This window comes from Coturnix japonica, chromosome Z (genome assembly GCF_054131305.1).
Source record: "Coturnix japonica strain WE chromosome Z, WE-NBRP24, whole genome shotgun sequence".
NCBI classification, from domain to species: Eukaryota; Metazoa; Chordata; class Aves; order Galliformes; family Phasianidae; genus Coturnix; species Coturnix japonica.
Window position 1 is genome coordinate 38,640,151 of NC_140702.1, and position 14,712 is coordinate 38,654,862.

General features: G+C 40.7%; 1 protein-coding gene across 1 annotated transcript in view; it reads left to right on the forward strand.

Annotated features, from left to right (window-relative positions):
• The first annotated feature begins 1,115 nt into the window (after positions 1 to 1,115).
• Positions 1,116 to 14,712, forward strand: part of LOC146753929 (uncharacterized) — a 29,016-nt gene continuing 15,419 nt past the window's right edge. Inside the window, exon 1 of the mRNA XM_085529928.1 lies at positions 1,116 to 7,614. The gene's annotated coding sequence lies outside the window, so the exon portion shown is untranslated. The remainder of the gene's footprint in view (positions 7,615 to 14,712) is intronic.

Here is a 14,712-nt window from a genome sequence, read left to right on the forward strand (position 1 = left end):
GAAAGTGTCTGCAGAAAGCAGAGAAAAAACAGAAAGCAGAGAAAGCAGAGAAACAAACTTCAAGAGGCTCTAAAGACTCTGGAGGTGGTCCACAGAACCGTGGTTGTTCATTTTACCTACATCCTCAAGGAGCACAGTGCTTGCCTCTTGTTCAGTGTAATTGCAACAGAAATACTTGCTAGTGGCTGTAAAACAGCTCTTTCTTGGCATGTTTGAAACCAGTACTGTAATATATTTTGTTGCATGCAATTAATTTTAAAGCCCATTTGAGACTTACTAGTCAGTGCCTGTGTTATACTGATTATAGGCAGACTCCAAACACCACTTCATTTCACACTCGGGTTCAATTTTACTTCTTCCAAGGCTGCTGCTGCTGCTGCTACTTCTCCCCTCAGCACTGGGAGCGCACCCATGCTTATTGAGCACCACCAGTGCCACTGCTCCAGCTTGCCAGCTCTACCTGGCCTCAAGGCTCCTTGGGGTCGAGATGTGCTGACTGCAGCAGTGCCAAGAGCTGGGGCAGCTGCAGCCTCAGGACAGAGGAGCAGAGGAGCCCAACAGCAGGCAGGGCTGTGCACTGACACTGCTGTTTTCAGTTTGGGTGACCAGGGGTCTTTGGATGTTTCTGTGGCTGTCTGGCATGTCTTACAGTGTGTCATGGTTTTGTAATTTTGTAATTTTGCTATCAGTATTCCACATCATAACATCATGTAAAGCATGGATACTTCTATTGAATGTGCAGTCCACAGAAGAAGACTACATATCCCAGAGAACAACAGGGGTAATAATAAGTCACGGGACCAGGACGCTATATAATCTCGTTCCCAGGCTGGAGTGCTCACCTTCTTCTCTCGAACTTCTCGGAGAGTGGGAAGCGTTCCAGCCGTGTCGCCTAGAGTTCACAGTAGGCCTCTCGGTTTTCGGGGACTCTCTCTCTCTCTGTTTGTTCGATTTGTTAGCCTCAGTTATATTATATTGTGTTATCTTGTATTTCGGTATCATATTTAGTAAAATAAGTTTTTCCTCCTTAGATTGCTGCTGTTTTTATCCCATTGCCCTTTTCCCCCTCCTTTCCAGGCCTCGGGGGGGGGGGTGGGGGGGGGGCACGGGGTGGCTTCCCCTGTCACGGGCTGTCACGGTTTGAACAAAAAATCCACCTGCTTCCGTGACAGGGGCCATGGGCCCCGGAGGGGCCCTAGGCCGAAAGGAAAAAGTTAATTAGGAAAAGAAAACAGCGGCAACGATCTAAGGAGGCACACTTATTTACTAATAGTGTGCCTCCTTAGAGGCACTAACTAATAATACTATATAGAAATACAGGATAAAACAATATAATACAATATAATTGAAATTTGAGCTAACGAATCAAGCAAAATAGGAGAGAGAATGAGTCCCGTAACCGAGAGGCCTACTGTGAATCTAGGCGACACGGCGAAGGCTCCCACACACTCCCCTGAACGCTAGAACTCCAAAGATGTCAGTCTGTTCTGCGACCGAGTTAATATAGAGTCCAGGTCCCGTGACCTATCATGTTGTTCTCTGGGAGATGTAGTCTTCTTCTGTAAGTTGCAGATTCAGTAAAATTATTCATGCTTTATATGATGTTATGATGTGGAATACTGATAGCAAAATTACAAAATTATTAAACCATGACACGGGCATAGGTAAATCTAATTAACCCGTGACACAGTGCTACTGTAGGATAACTTCTTGCACGTGTCTCTACTGTTTTCCTTTTGTAAGCAGGAAAAAAAAAAAGAAAGAAAGAAAGAAAGAAAGAAAGAAAGAAAGAAAGAAAGAAAGAAAGAAAGAAAGAAAGAAAGAAAGAAAGAAAGAAAGAAAGAAAGAAAGAAAGAAAGAAAGAAAGAAAGAAAGAAAGAAAGAAAGAAAGAAAGAAAGAAAGAAAGAAGGAAAAAAAAAGAAAAAGAAGAAGAAAAAAAAAAGAAAGAAAAAAGAAAAGCTTGCAACTTAACACCTGGCAAAACTCAGGGCCAGCTGTACTCCCACTAGCATTCCTGGCAGCATTCAGAAACATCAACTGCAGTGCCCAACTATGGGATGAAATGATCTGTTAAAGCTGGCTGGCGCTGAGGTTAAGGCTATCATTAAAGCAATTGATTTTCCTTAGTAATATATATTGAGTAATATATACCTGAGAAAGACAGGTGATTCTTGCTGCATAAGAATTTGCATCTGTAAGATGTCTAAGAATGCATATGTATTTTCCCACTGTTCTTCAAAAAATAAGACATAACTGTTGATTCATAAAGGTGAAAAGTTACTATATCACATTCAATGACAGTGAAACTGAAGCAAACACACTGATTTTCCTGTGCTGGTGGAACATCTGTGGAGCTGGAATTTCCATGTTTGGGCTTGCATTAAGCTGAAACTGAAATTTACCAAATAGTTTTGTAGGGAGATTTTTTGTGGTTAGTTTGTTGTTGTTGTTTTTTCCCTTTGTTGTGATTCAAAGTGTGATCTGGTGCAATTACTCTGAAGTTTATATGTACATACATATACTTAATATTAGTAAATTCTTAGCCTTTCTGCGCTCTCATGATCTTGAAACAATTACACTTTAGGCTGTACTGACCGATTATGCTGTTGTAGCAGTTTATTCTGCCAAGAGAAACAATTGTAACTCTCTCTCATTAATGAGGTTTAATGCAGGAATTTGTTTAGACAGGTCTTTCTCTGTTTGTGGGTAAAAAGGTAGTGTAAACACAGGGCTTGCTGCAGAACTACTTCCCTTTAAAATGAAGTCAATAGTAGGGATTGATTTCAAGAGCACTGGTATAAATCTCCTCAGGTTCTAAATGAAAATTAAATAATCCCAGAAAAAACAATGGGAGCCATCTTTTAAAAATACTGACTGTTCTACTATCAAAATGCTTTTTGTTCTGCAAAGAAATTTCCGGAGTCTACCGATGATTAGATTCGAGGCGCAAAGTCATGGAATAATGAAGTAAAAAGAACTTGTAAGAAGTCTGGCTTTAGTTGACAAGCTTACACATCACGACTGCCTTTGAGTTTTATTTTTTGTTTTGTTTTAAATTAAACTAGTTCCATAGCACTCATCAGTGCTATGTGTTCAGTTCTGCCTCTTTTATTCCCATATGAATATTTCTCTGTTTTTGAAGAGAGTAAACCCAAGAGAATGCAAAGAGATCTCTCACCTTCCATCCATTACCCAGCTGGAACCCATGCAGGTACTGATTTCATGTTCTCTGCACGGTACCTCTGCAGGTGTATTAATTTCTTTGCCAAGGATTTAAAATAAGGTTGGGATTACCTAACATTCCTGCAAAGGAGAAGAGGGGAATCCTTCTCTGTTCAGTCTGCTCCTGTGAGCACAAGATTTAGTGTTGAGCCCAGAAGGTCTTTGAACAAGTCATCTGTCATCATAACAAATTACAAGTGAGTAATATGTATGACTTGAATTATGGGCACCAAACTTCCCAAAGGTGTTGCAACTGCTGGTACGACTTCCCATCATTTATTACCAGATGGAGGGAGAAAAAAAGCCAGCAAGAAGCAAAAAGTGAGAAAAAAAAATAAAGAAAGAAATGAAAAAAATTAAGCTGTGTAGTTTTCTCTGAGGCTGCCAACCTGTCCTTGTAAAGACAAGCAAGGAGTTGATACAAAGCTGAAGCACTGCTGAAGCATCTGGGGTTAAACTGTCACTATAGCAACAACCAGACCAAGTTGGCATAAAGCTGGTATGTTGCACTGTGACCAATCGCTTCGAGTTTTGGAGACAGAAACTTCATCTCAGGTGTCCTCAGCCATCCTAATGAGGTGGTAGGTGCGACGCTGTCTGAGACCAGTTTGTTCCAGACAGCTTGTTCCTGCGTTTGGCAGAAGGCTAATAAATAAAGAACTTGAGAAATAAGAAAGAAAAATGTGCATGACTGAAGTCAGTGGCTGTTGATTCAGTGTCAACTAGGGGAAAAAGAAGTTGTCATGCTAGTGTTATTAGGACAGTGTTTCTCCAGAGGACCATCAATTTAATTGTGATTCAGTTTCACAACCGATATGCCCAAGTAAAGCACGGTGTGGACATGCTGTTGAAGACTCCTAAGTGCCAACCTGTTTCTTTCCACAACTGTGTCTCAAATGGAAAATCCACTGCTCTACTGCCACCTGAAACTACTCAAACCTGAGCTGCCTAACACTTGTCTGCTACCTGAGTCCATCCAGGATCCAAATAGGGACACACAAATTCTAAGGAAGGACACTTTATTTTACATTAATGTAACTGGACCCTCCCAACATGCAAGCTCTGTGAACAGAATACTGATGAGTAGTAGAACATAGAATATTGATGCTTAATGATCCTTTGAGGATTGAGACAAAGATAAGTGGAGGAATTTAAAAACATACAATGTTGGTGGAAGCTCAGAGATGGGGCAGCTGAATGCTGTTAGTAAAAAGGCTTCTGTTTAAAAGTTGCCCGGTACTGTTAGTCACACAGTGTGTTTGGTTCTGTGAATATCAGTCAGCCCCCAGCCTGCACTCTGACTCGTTTGACAGTCAGCATGTTTGCTAAATAAATAACCTGCGGTTTTTGCGTTTCCTTAACCATGGCAAGAGGACTAAAAATAATATTGTCCTATCTTTGTGGGAATGCTTCTGGTAAAAGTGCGCAGCTGAAATGAAGACAGTAACATTTTGTTATGTAAAATGAAGTACACTCGGTGTTTCAGCTTGTCAGCAGTGGCTGGCTCTACCAGTGGCTGACTCTACCAGATCTTGCTTCTGTTGAATTTTCCCAATAAGCACAAATCATTTAAACACAACAATTCTCAAGCTATATACAGTTCTCTGATATTTAAGTCTGACCAGTCGAGTACCTTTTCAGAGTGGAGGGAGGGGGAAGTAGGTTGTAACTGTCACACCAAGAGTGATTGGGGATTGTAGTAGAGAAAAGTGGAAGTGCCTTGCTTGCTCAACCACATGCCCACCTGCCTTGGCTAGATCAGACCAAGCACTTCCATCTATTTACCCCTCCAACTGCCAACATTTCTGTGTGTTTCTGCAGTGCTCAGCAATCCCAGGTGGCCACCACTGATCTTGCAAAGAGGAAAGTGCTAGGGAGCAGCTCCACACCCAAAGCCGCCTGAGGCTGCCAGATCTGCAGGGCTGGCAAGAAGGCAAGGGTGCCCACCCCTGATTTTCTTGGAGATTTCTTGGCTATGGCAAAGTATTTTCTTACCTATATTCCGAAGGAAGAGCTTCTGAGACCCAGAATCTATTGCACCTATGCAGACTTTTGTAGATGCTGTTTTTTTTGTGCTCTCGTAATTCATCAGCCATAGTCTGACACCTTAAGATCACCTGGGTAATGAGGATACATAGAACAGCCATAGAATCATAAAATGGCTTATGTTGGAAGGTACCTTAAAAATCAACTGGCTTCAAACCCCTCTGCCCTGGGCAGGGCTGCCCCCCCACTAGCTCAGGTGCCCAGGGCCCCATCCAACCTCTCTTTGAATGCCTCCAGGGATGGGACATCCACATCTTCACCAGGCAGTCTGTGCCAGTGCCTCACCACACTCTGAGCAAAGAATTTCCTCACAGCATTTAACGTAAATCTTCCTTCTTTCAGTTTAAAATCATTCCCCCTTGTCCTGTCACTACATTTCCCTCCGTGTTTCCTATAGGATCAACTTGGGTACTGGAAGGTTGCAAGTAGGTCATCCCAAAGCCTTCCCTTCTCTGAGCTGAACAAATCCAAGTCTTCCAGCCTCATTTTGTAGCTGTTCTCTCCCTCCAATCACTTTTGGAGGCCCTAGGATAATTTTCTTGAATTGTGCATACATTTCATAGTTTGAACTCTGTTTAGCACATATGAATTGTGTGAAACCTTTTCTGATAACACTCATAGTGGTGGTATTACACATGATAAAAAGCCTGGATTACTGTATCCCATAAACATCTAAAAACTAAAAACTATTTGCATTACATTGAAGCCCAAAGAACAGCATACATAGACTAGATGGGACTGTCTTATATGATGGGTACTTGATGGCTTCCTGCTATGACTTTGGTAGATCGCAATGTGTTGTAAACAAAAGCTTGGATATGACTCTGTACAGGGGAAAGAGTACTGCCTCGTTTTCTAAGATGATGATTGATGTGTGTTGCCCTAACTTCCTTTCTTTCTGCTTTCAGAAGGAAGTGAACATCCTGTTCAGCACTCTTCGATTTGTGGAGTTATTCTCTCTTTAGGAAAATTCAGTATGGATGGCCTTAATTCAGAACAGTGTTTTCAATTTACTTATTTAAATCAAGAGTTAATTGGAAAAGGAAATATATATATATATATATTATATATATATAGGGATTATTATGTTGAACTAATATTTCATAAGGAAACTTGTTTTTTCCCAAAGAGTTGCTCCATGTTAGGTAAGATAAAACATCAGCTGTCCAGGGACAAAAATTGTCTGGCATTGTTTACATCAAATGGAAGTATACTACTCTGCAGGCTGGAGATAATATGAGGGCTGCACCACAAGCAGTGTCTCCTACTTGATATTAGCCTACGACATCAGAGATGGATGTTAGTGATATGGGAGTAGGGGCTGAACCTTCTCAACAGTATTCCATTACGAATTGTTGCTGTGGGGCAGATGGCAGCAAAGGGGCAGAACAGTGTCAGACATGGAAGCCTGTCTGAAGCAAAGGTGTGTCACTGAATTCCTCCATGCAGGAAAAAAATGACATTCATCAACACCTGCTGAACATTCCTGGAGACCAAACAGTGGATGTGAGCGCAGTGAGGTGGTGGGTGGTGCATTTCAGCAGGGGTGACAGAGATGGTGCCGTAGCCAGCAGTCAGTAGGAGCAGGCCACAGCTCTTCTGATTCTGCAACATGCTGAAGCTTGTCCTGTGACTATGGGACAGCCCAGGTCTGTCCTGACAGACACTGAGTCAGTGTCACCCTGATGCATGATGATCTCCTGGCCAGGAGTCATACGGCTCCTCATTGCCAAAAACTTGTAGTTTTCCTTGGGAAATTCATCTGTAATAATGGGGCACAGTGGTGTACAGGACAAATAGAAACTAACAGAAAGAAAGGACAACTTCTTAAAAACTCGGAACTTTATGACGCCAGTTTCTTTCACCATATCCTGTCATTTAACAGTTATATGCCCTTTTCTTGTTCCCCTTTTTCTGCCCCATATCTACATTTTCAGTATATGTATTTTCATATTGTTTCCTCCTTCTATGTATCAGTGTAAAAAAATATAGTCTTTATCTCTTTTAAATTCTAGTACTTTGTCCCATGATTTCTGTGCTGCTGGTTCTTCAGAAAAGGCGCTCAGTCATCCTATTTGCTTACACAGTACTTACTCTGGTAGGGCAACTGAATAAAGTTAGAATAAAATCAGTAAACCAGTGACACTTGCTGCCTTTCATTTTCTCTAGCCAAGTTAATCTTTAACTCTAGTAACAGCTGTGCTGCCAATATTTTCCCCTCATGTGTGCACTGAGTAAAATACTGTGCCCAGTCTATGGAAAAAAATGAAAAAAAGAAGAATATATTCTTCTCTGTCCCACTGGTATTCGTGAGTTTTCTGGGCATTCCCTAACACCTGGGAAAGGTAAGCGCTTGTGCAAGCAGGGTCTCATCAGTGGTTTTGCTTTTAGTAGCTTGTTAAGACTTTTCTGGCTCTAAATTATTGCAGACAAATCCAATATGCCTAGAGAAGTCTCTGTGCTTTCTACATTTCACTGCTGTTCTTTGGCTAACAAAAAATGTGCCGCATGACCATGCTTTTGCTTTGCTGTAGAGCACTGAAACTACATCACAGGGAAGCAGCTGGGCTCTTTATGGCAAGAATAAGCTGACCAAATGGGGCTGAGGTGCCCTGCAGCAAGAACGTGTGGATGAACTACAGCTCTGGACTTGGTTCAGAGAGAAAAGGTGCCAACTGTTCCTTGAAAATTGCTTATGTAGTATTTTATCCAACAACCTCATCCTTTCCAGCAGACTGCCATTGAACATTCAGGCTCAGATATTTTTAATGTATCTGCTATTTTTAAAATAAATCTTCCATCTGACAGTAGACAAGAAATGAGAAAGGCAGAGTAGTGGGTTTTTTGTGTGTGTGTGTTTTTTTTTTCCTCCAGCTGAGGATCAATTGTGTAAGAATTGTGAGGGCAATACACGTTTTTTTTCTGAAGCTATTCCGAGATCAGAGTACTGTAGCTCTTATTGCTTTGTTGTGTGTCCTCAGAAAGAGATACAAGACACTTGAAATCAGGCAGATATCAGAGCGGTGTGTTCTCCTTTTGTGCTTTGGAGGACTGGCAGCATGTGATACCTACACACTGTAAACATGAGTGAAGAGGTACACCTCGAGTTGCATTTACAGAAAGCACATAATGTATTTTCTCCAGACAGGCTTCGGAAGATCTTGCCTGAGACTTGCAACATTCTGGTTTTTTGTTACTGAAACCAATCCCTTGCTCAGAGCCTGTGTGCTCTGTGGAAAGCAGGAACAAGAGGCACAGGTGGTGATCAGCTTTATGAGGCAGTTCAAAGCATGGCTGTCCAGAAGGGATTGTCTTTAACCTGCTCGTCTCTAGAGACAGCTCTTCAGAGAAAAGAGCTGTGCATTCAGAAATGTGTATTCTGCACAAGGAGTGTGTGACTCTCGTAAAACAGAGAGGGAGTACAGGAAGGAAAGATTTTCCTACAGACATTTGTGCAGACTTAAAAACGAACAAGGCACTGAGCCTGGGCCAGCCCACTCAGAAGGAAACATCGATTAACATCTTCAGGTGGTGCAGAACAGTCAAAGCTAAGAGCTTGATGGAGTGGAGATGTTTCTAATTTTAGGTGCATCTGGGCAGGGATGTCATGTGATGTTGGACTGAATTATCCAGGCTTCCACTTCAGGTGTTTGTTGTGCTTTTTGGAAACAACAAAAAATGAGATACAAAATAGGGAGTTTAGTCAGAACTACGTTTGGGAGAGAAAATTGGAGCTGGTGTTGTTAACTGAAAAAAGAAACCATTCCATGGTCACTTTCTGTTACTGCTATTTTTCCTTCCATTACTCTGGCCAACAAATGACACAGAGCAGCCAGCAGAATGTGAAATCATTTTGATGGAGTCATTTTTCCTTCCATTTTTTTTTTTTTTCGTTTTCCCAGCAGTTAAACAGAGCAGCACTCAACAAACATCAGCCATATACCGCCTTCTGCCAAAAAGCATTTACACTACTGTAACCACAATGCCCATATAAAAGAAGTAATAATTCCATTTATCTGTTCCGACTTACCAATACTAAGAAAAGCATTTGCATAGGATTGTTAGGTGCATCTTAGCTATCAAGTTCCCACTAAAGGTCTGCATCATATGGTTCCATTCTAAACTATTTCAATTACCTCCCATCGTCCAAAGAGGTGATCTCCAGCTACCCACTCAGACACATACTTAGACCGAACCTTTTTACATTACATTTTAAAGCATCATGCAAGCCCAGAAACATAGGCAAGAGGCACATAGAATAGTTGATCCTCTGAAATACAACTGTCTGTAATCGGCAGGTATCTTTACATTTTATGTGTGGTAAACAGCCTGCCCATCTCAGCCTGTAATCTTTCTATTAATCTAAGCAAATTTTTAACTTCAGTCTCAGTTAGATGCAGCCGGTCCTTGTGAAGTAAATGCTAACTTAAAACTAACACAATGGGTTAAAAAGGGGGAACTGTTGGGGTTTTTATTGGGACTGGTATTTATGAGGGTTGCTAAGGGGATATGCTTAGCAAGGAAGTGAGTTACAGCAAGCTCCAGACAGTACATATTATTTAAAATAGTTGATTCATAAGAAATTGGTTACCTGACTCAGGAAATACTTTGTTTCATCTCTTACTCATTTGGAGTGGTTTTGTAACTGTACAACTTCTGGAGAAATAAAGAAGGATTATCTGGTGAGGACCACAGGGAGTCAATCGAACCAAATCCCAGTGCAAGACAAGCTGATGGCAAAGACAGGCATGGCTGCTCAGGGCTTTAGTTGGTTAGGGTTGAAACCTCCAAGGACAAAGATGGCACAGCCACCCTGGGCAGCCTGTCCCAGTACTTAGTTATCTTGCCAGGGAAGTTTTTCCACTTCTAATCTGGAAACTCCCCAGTTTCCAATTGTGGTCACCACTGGCAAAAGCTGTGGAAGCAGATATTCCCTTCAGCAGAACAGAAAACACCTCCAAAGTGCTCTTCCCCAGCCTGGCTCCTGCAGCTTCTCCTTGCAGCGTCTGTCAAAGTTTTGCTGGTATGCCTCTAGGCCAGTAAGATCCTTCTCATTCTCATCCACAAATCCAGTCATTTTATGTTGGAAGACTGTATAGCCACTTAGCCTTGATAAATCCACATGATTTGGTAAATCCAAATTATTTAGCTTTGGTGAATCCTTCTTGACTGTTCCCTCATGAGCTTGCATGTATCCAAGAATATGTGCTTCATCCACGGTTTTCCCAGAGGTCAAAGATGAGGATAACCAGGATGAAGTTTCCCAGATCATTCCTTTACCTTCCTCTGAAAATGGGTGCAACATTTCCTATTCTCTAGTCATTGGGAACCACCTCTGATGCTGGCGGACAATGGCCTTGAGAGGAAACTGGCCAGCTCAGTACAATAATGTGCAGCCCAGTTGCTCTGAGGGGTGTGGGTAAATCAAGAGCACCAAAAAAGTACTTCAACCTCTGTCATTAAATCATCCCCTCCACCATCCAGCAGCTGGTCCAGCTCTGCTTGCTAAAAGTATCTGATGACTCGTGCTGAATCATAGACTTTAGTGTCTCAGGCAAAGCTACATGAAATATTGTAATATGTTGAATGTCATTCTGTTCCTGTCTGACTGTCACTTTCCACTACTTGTTCCTCTTGAAACATGTTCTGTTTGGTTTTTTTTGGTTTTTTTTTTTTTTTTGAGAGACTGTTTTGGCCTGTGTCATTCAAATTCAGTTTGACAACAGAGAGCTTTGTGAAGGATTTTCCTTCTCATTTAAATAATGTTCATAAGTGACTATTTTTAATGCTAGAAAGATACTTAGTTGGTGGAAAATTGTGGTAGTTTCATAAAAATCAACTGAAGTACATGGACTACACTGAAGAGCTGCCAGTCTGGTGGACACTTTCTGAGTGTTCTTCAGGCTACCAGTAAAAATTCAGCCTTTGGAAGAAGGGAGAAAGCCTACTACTGACAACAGATTTTGATATATTCACAATAATATGACCTCAGAAAGAGATAAAACCCTAGTTGTGTCTTGTCCAATACCATTTTAGCTGAACTTGATATATACTGAGCTGATGTGAACTTTGAGATTTTTGAGATTGCATCCCCATGGAGAGACACCAGAGACATTTATAAACCACTGTTCTGTCCCAGAGTGTTTATTCTATGAGATCTAATGAAAACAAAACCCAATAGTCGCAAATGAGATTTTAATTTTAAAATAAAGCCACCAGTTGCTTTCATTATTCTCTGCCAGATAAATGTCAGCCACGAAAAAGTTATTATTCTTAAGAAGGCTTGAGATTCTGAATTTACAAAAAAAATAAAGTAAGAAAGAACCACCCAGCTGAAATCAGCATCACAGATGAAATACACCATCTTGTTCAGAGATATGATTTAGCAGAGGGTTGTTAGAGTTAGGGTACTATGGTTAGGCTGTGGTTGGACTTGATGATCTTCGAGGTCTTTTCCAATTTGGGTAATTCTATGATTCTATGATATTATCCGTTCTCCAGGTCCCAATTTCCCTTCACTAGTTTGGCTTCAATACCACATCCTCAGAGATATTAAAGCCTACATTAGGTAGAAACAGGGACATGATTCTTTTCATCCTTCCCCTGAATAAGTGACTGAGTATGCCCCTGTGTTAAACAACAGTGCAAAAGTGACTGTACTCAATTTAAAACATTCCCGGTTGTTTTCTTCTTATGGAAGATCCTACAGAACATAGAAAATTTGCTCAAAGTGTTATGTTAGAATAGTGGAAACTGTTTCTAAATGATGATACATAATCTAAATTCATAATTCAACTTGCTATTTTATCCTGAATCTCAGGTTATCGACATTACCCTCAAGTAAAACACGGTGTATATAGTAGTTCTTATTTTGAATTCATAAAGGGAAGAATTGTATGTTTTCAAATTTTGCTGATTTGGAGGTATTGAGAAAGATTTCATCTGCTGGAGGAAAATCTCTTTTATTTTCTCTGTGTGTCTGAATGCTATAATTACTTTCTTATGGCTTTTGTTTTGTTTTGTTTTAATATAAGTGTCAGTGTTTATTGTGGAATAAATTTGGACAGATAACTCAGCAACAGATTCTTCTGCCTGTATGTGATTAAATTCATTTAATTTTTAATCTAGGTACCCCTGTGACTGAAGAGATGGGAAGCTGGGGTTAAAAAAAAAAAAAAAGGAATCCCAATGCAGTAAGCTTCCTTGCTGCAAATAGGTTCTCTAACCCTGTCTGAGCTTCACTTCCCCTTTTACCCTGGCCAGCTGTACATGAGTTGTGTAGTCTGGATATTTATTTTTATTTATTTTTTCTGAATTATTACATTTTGTGTGTTGTAGATATGCTGTCCAGTTCTTGTGAAGGAGTGGCTATGGGGCCGCATGCACTGAAGAGATAATTAGTTCTTCTCGTCTTAGCACCCCAAAGTAGGTTCATTGGGGTTTACTATGATGAAGAAACAAACCTCCTCTGTAGCAATGGGAATTGAGTGCATCAGGATGCCAGGATTATAAGTGTGTGACATTACTTCTAACAAGCATCTCCTTGCTCTGCTCAAGCCCCACACAGACATGCTGCACAGGTATCTTGGGCAGCACTGTTTAGTGCAGAACAGATCAACTCACTGCCTCCTTTTGGCCTCAGGAGCCCTACACAGGCAGGAGGGCAATTGGCCAGCAACAGCTGGTGTGTTGACAGCAGCAGGTCTACTGGTTTTTGCATAGGGTCCAAACAGGCAGGAATGGTGGCTGGGATTTAAGACCAGGTTATGGAGTTACACTCTTTCTTGAGGAGGAGATATTACGACGTCCTCATAATCTAGTGGTTCTAACAGGTAACCAAGGTTTAACAGCATGGCATGGGTAGTGATCTAATTACTATTAGCCCATTGTTTAAAAAGGCTAAGAGTATTAAGATATGGTGGGCAGTCCTGTAGTGTTAGTCTTCCATACTAAACACATGTCACATCAACATTGATAAATCTGTCTGTCCACTAATGCAATTAAGATAACCAGTGCCAAAATAAGCTAAGAACTTACAAGTGCCGATACTGAGCCACAGTTTTCTGTTTCTATCACACACCAGTCAGTAAAACAGCCTTTGAAGTCATACGGCAACTTCTGCTCCCCACCCAGATGTGCAGCAAAGCTGATTGAAAGGAAGGGAGATAAAAGGGTTTGCTTCAGACAAATTAAGAGCAGTACTGTCAGAAAGGACTGTAATAACTTTTTTTTTCTTTTTCTTTTTTTTTCTGTTACTTCTGAAATACTGCTTATCTTAACAAGAGAAAGAGGCTAAGGTCAGGTACCTGATGTTTTACTAGTGCATGACTGGATGTCCCTGTAGAACCTGGTTCACTGGTCTGAAATTAGTTATTTTAAGAAAGAATAATTAGATCAGTGTCTGTCAGAAGGAGTTTGAGTCTTGGAGTGTAGTACAGAGATTTTTAACAGGTAATTCCTGCTCAGAGCCCTTCCTGACATGCTGTTTCTGGCTGAATATAGATATTCAAGAATATAGGCTGAATATAGGCTATATGGATACTTCGGCTTGACTCAAAGCGTTTGACTGTGTTCTTAACTTCCTTGTATAAAGCTCTATTACAGAAGACAATCACACCAAAAAAGTTAATTTGAGAAGAAAACTGGGCTACAAAATTTCTTAAGTTTTAAGCTGAGAGTGGATGGTATTGCTAATTAGTGGAAAGCCATTCTAAGTAATACAGTTCCTATTATTTTAACTGACTGAGGAGATCCTCACTAATACAAGGACTTCAGTGTATTCTTTAAGTGACTAAGTAATCTGCTAATAATTTCTTAAGATTAAAATAAGCCATAATTAGGAAACTGAAATACTGCAAGCAGATCTTAAATCATGCTCATTATTTTTATTGTTGGCATTCTGAGCTTGTAGCAGTGCTGCATCTAGAGAGAGGGATTAGATCCTTACCAGCACAATGCAAGCTACAATTTCTTCTTTCTTTTTTATTTTCTAATGCATATGCATTATAGTTATGTGTTATAGCCCAGGTGGCTATTGTTAATTGTCATGCCACTTAAAAGTGCACCAAGTCATGGCAGTCTGGCTGTTTAGTTTGATCATAATTGCACTGTTCAGCACAAAGTTTTCCTGTCACCTCTGATGTGCTATCTAGGAGGCAGTCAGACAGCCAAACACATTCTTCCTGTTGGACCAAACCTAACATGGGAAGCAGGTTTTAGATGGAAGTATGCTTAATTAGTAATTAAGTAATTATGTTTCTGGGGCAAAATCAGCCTTTGAGCTTGAAAACTTTCAGCTTAGTGACTCCTAGGGATAAGGATACTTGGTTACCACAGTTACTTAATGCTATGTGTAAACCAATAAATTTGCTATTAATTGGGCCATGCAAAATGCTTATGTAGAAGCTGGGGGTGGGGTCTTGGTCCATTTTTATGGCTGAAGC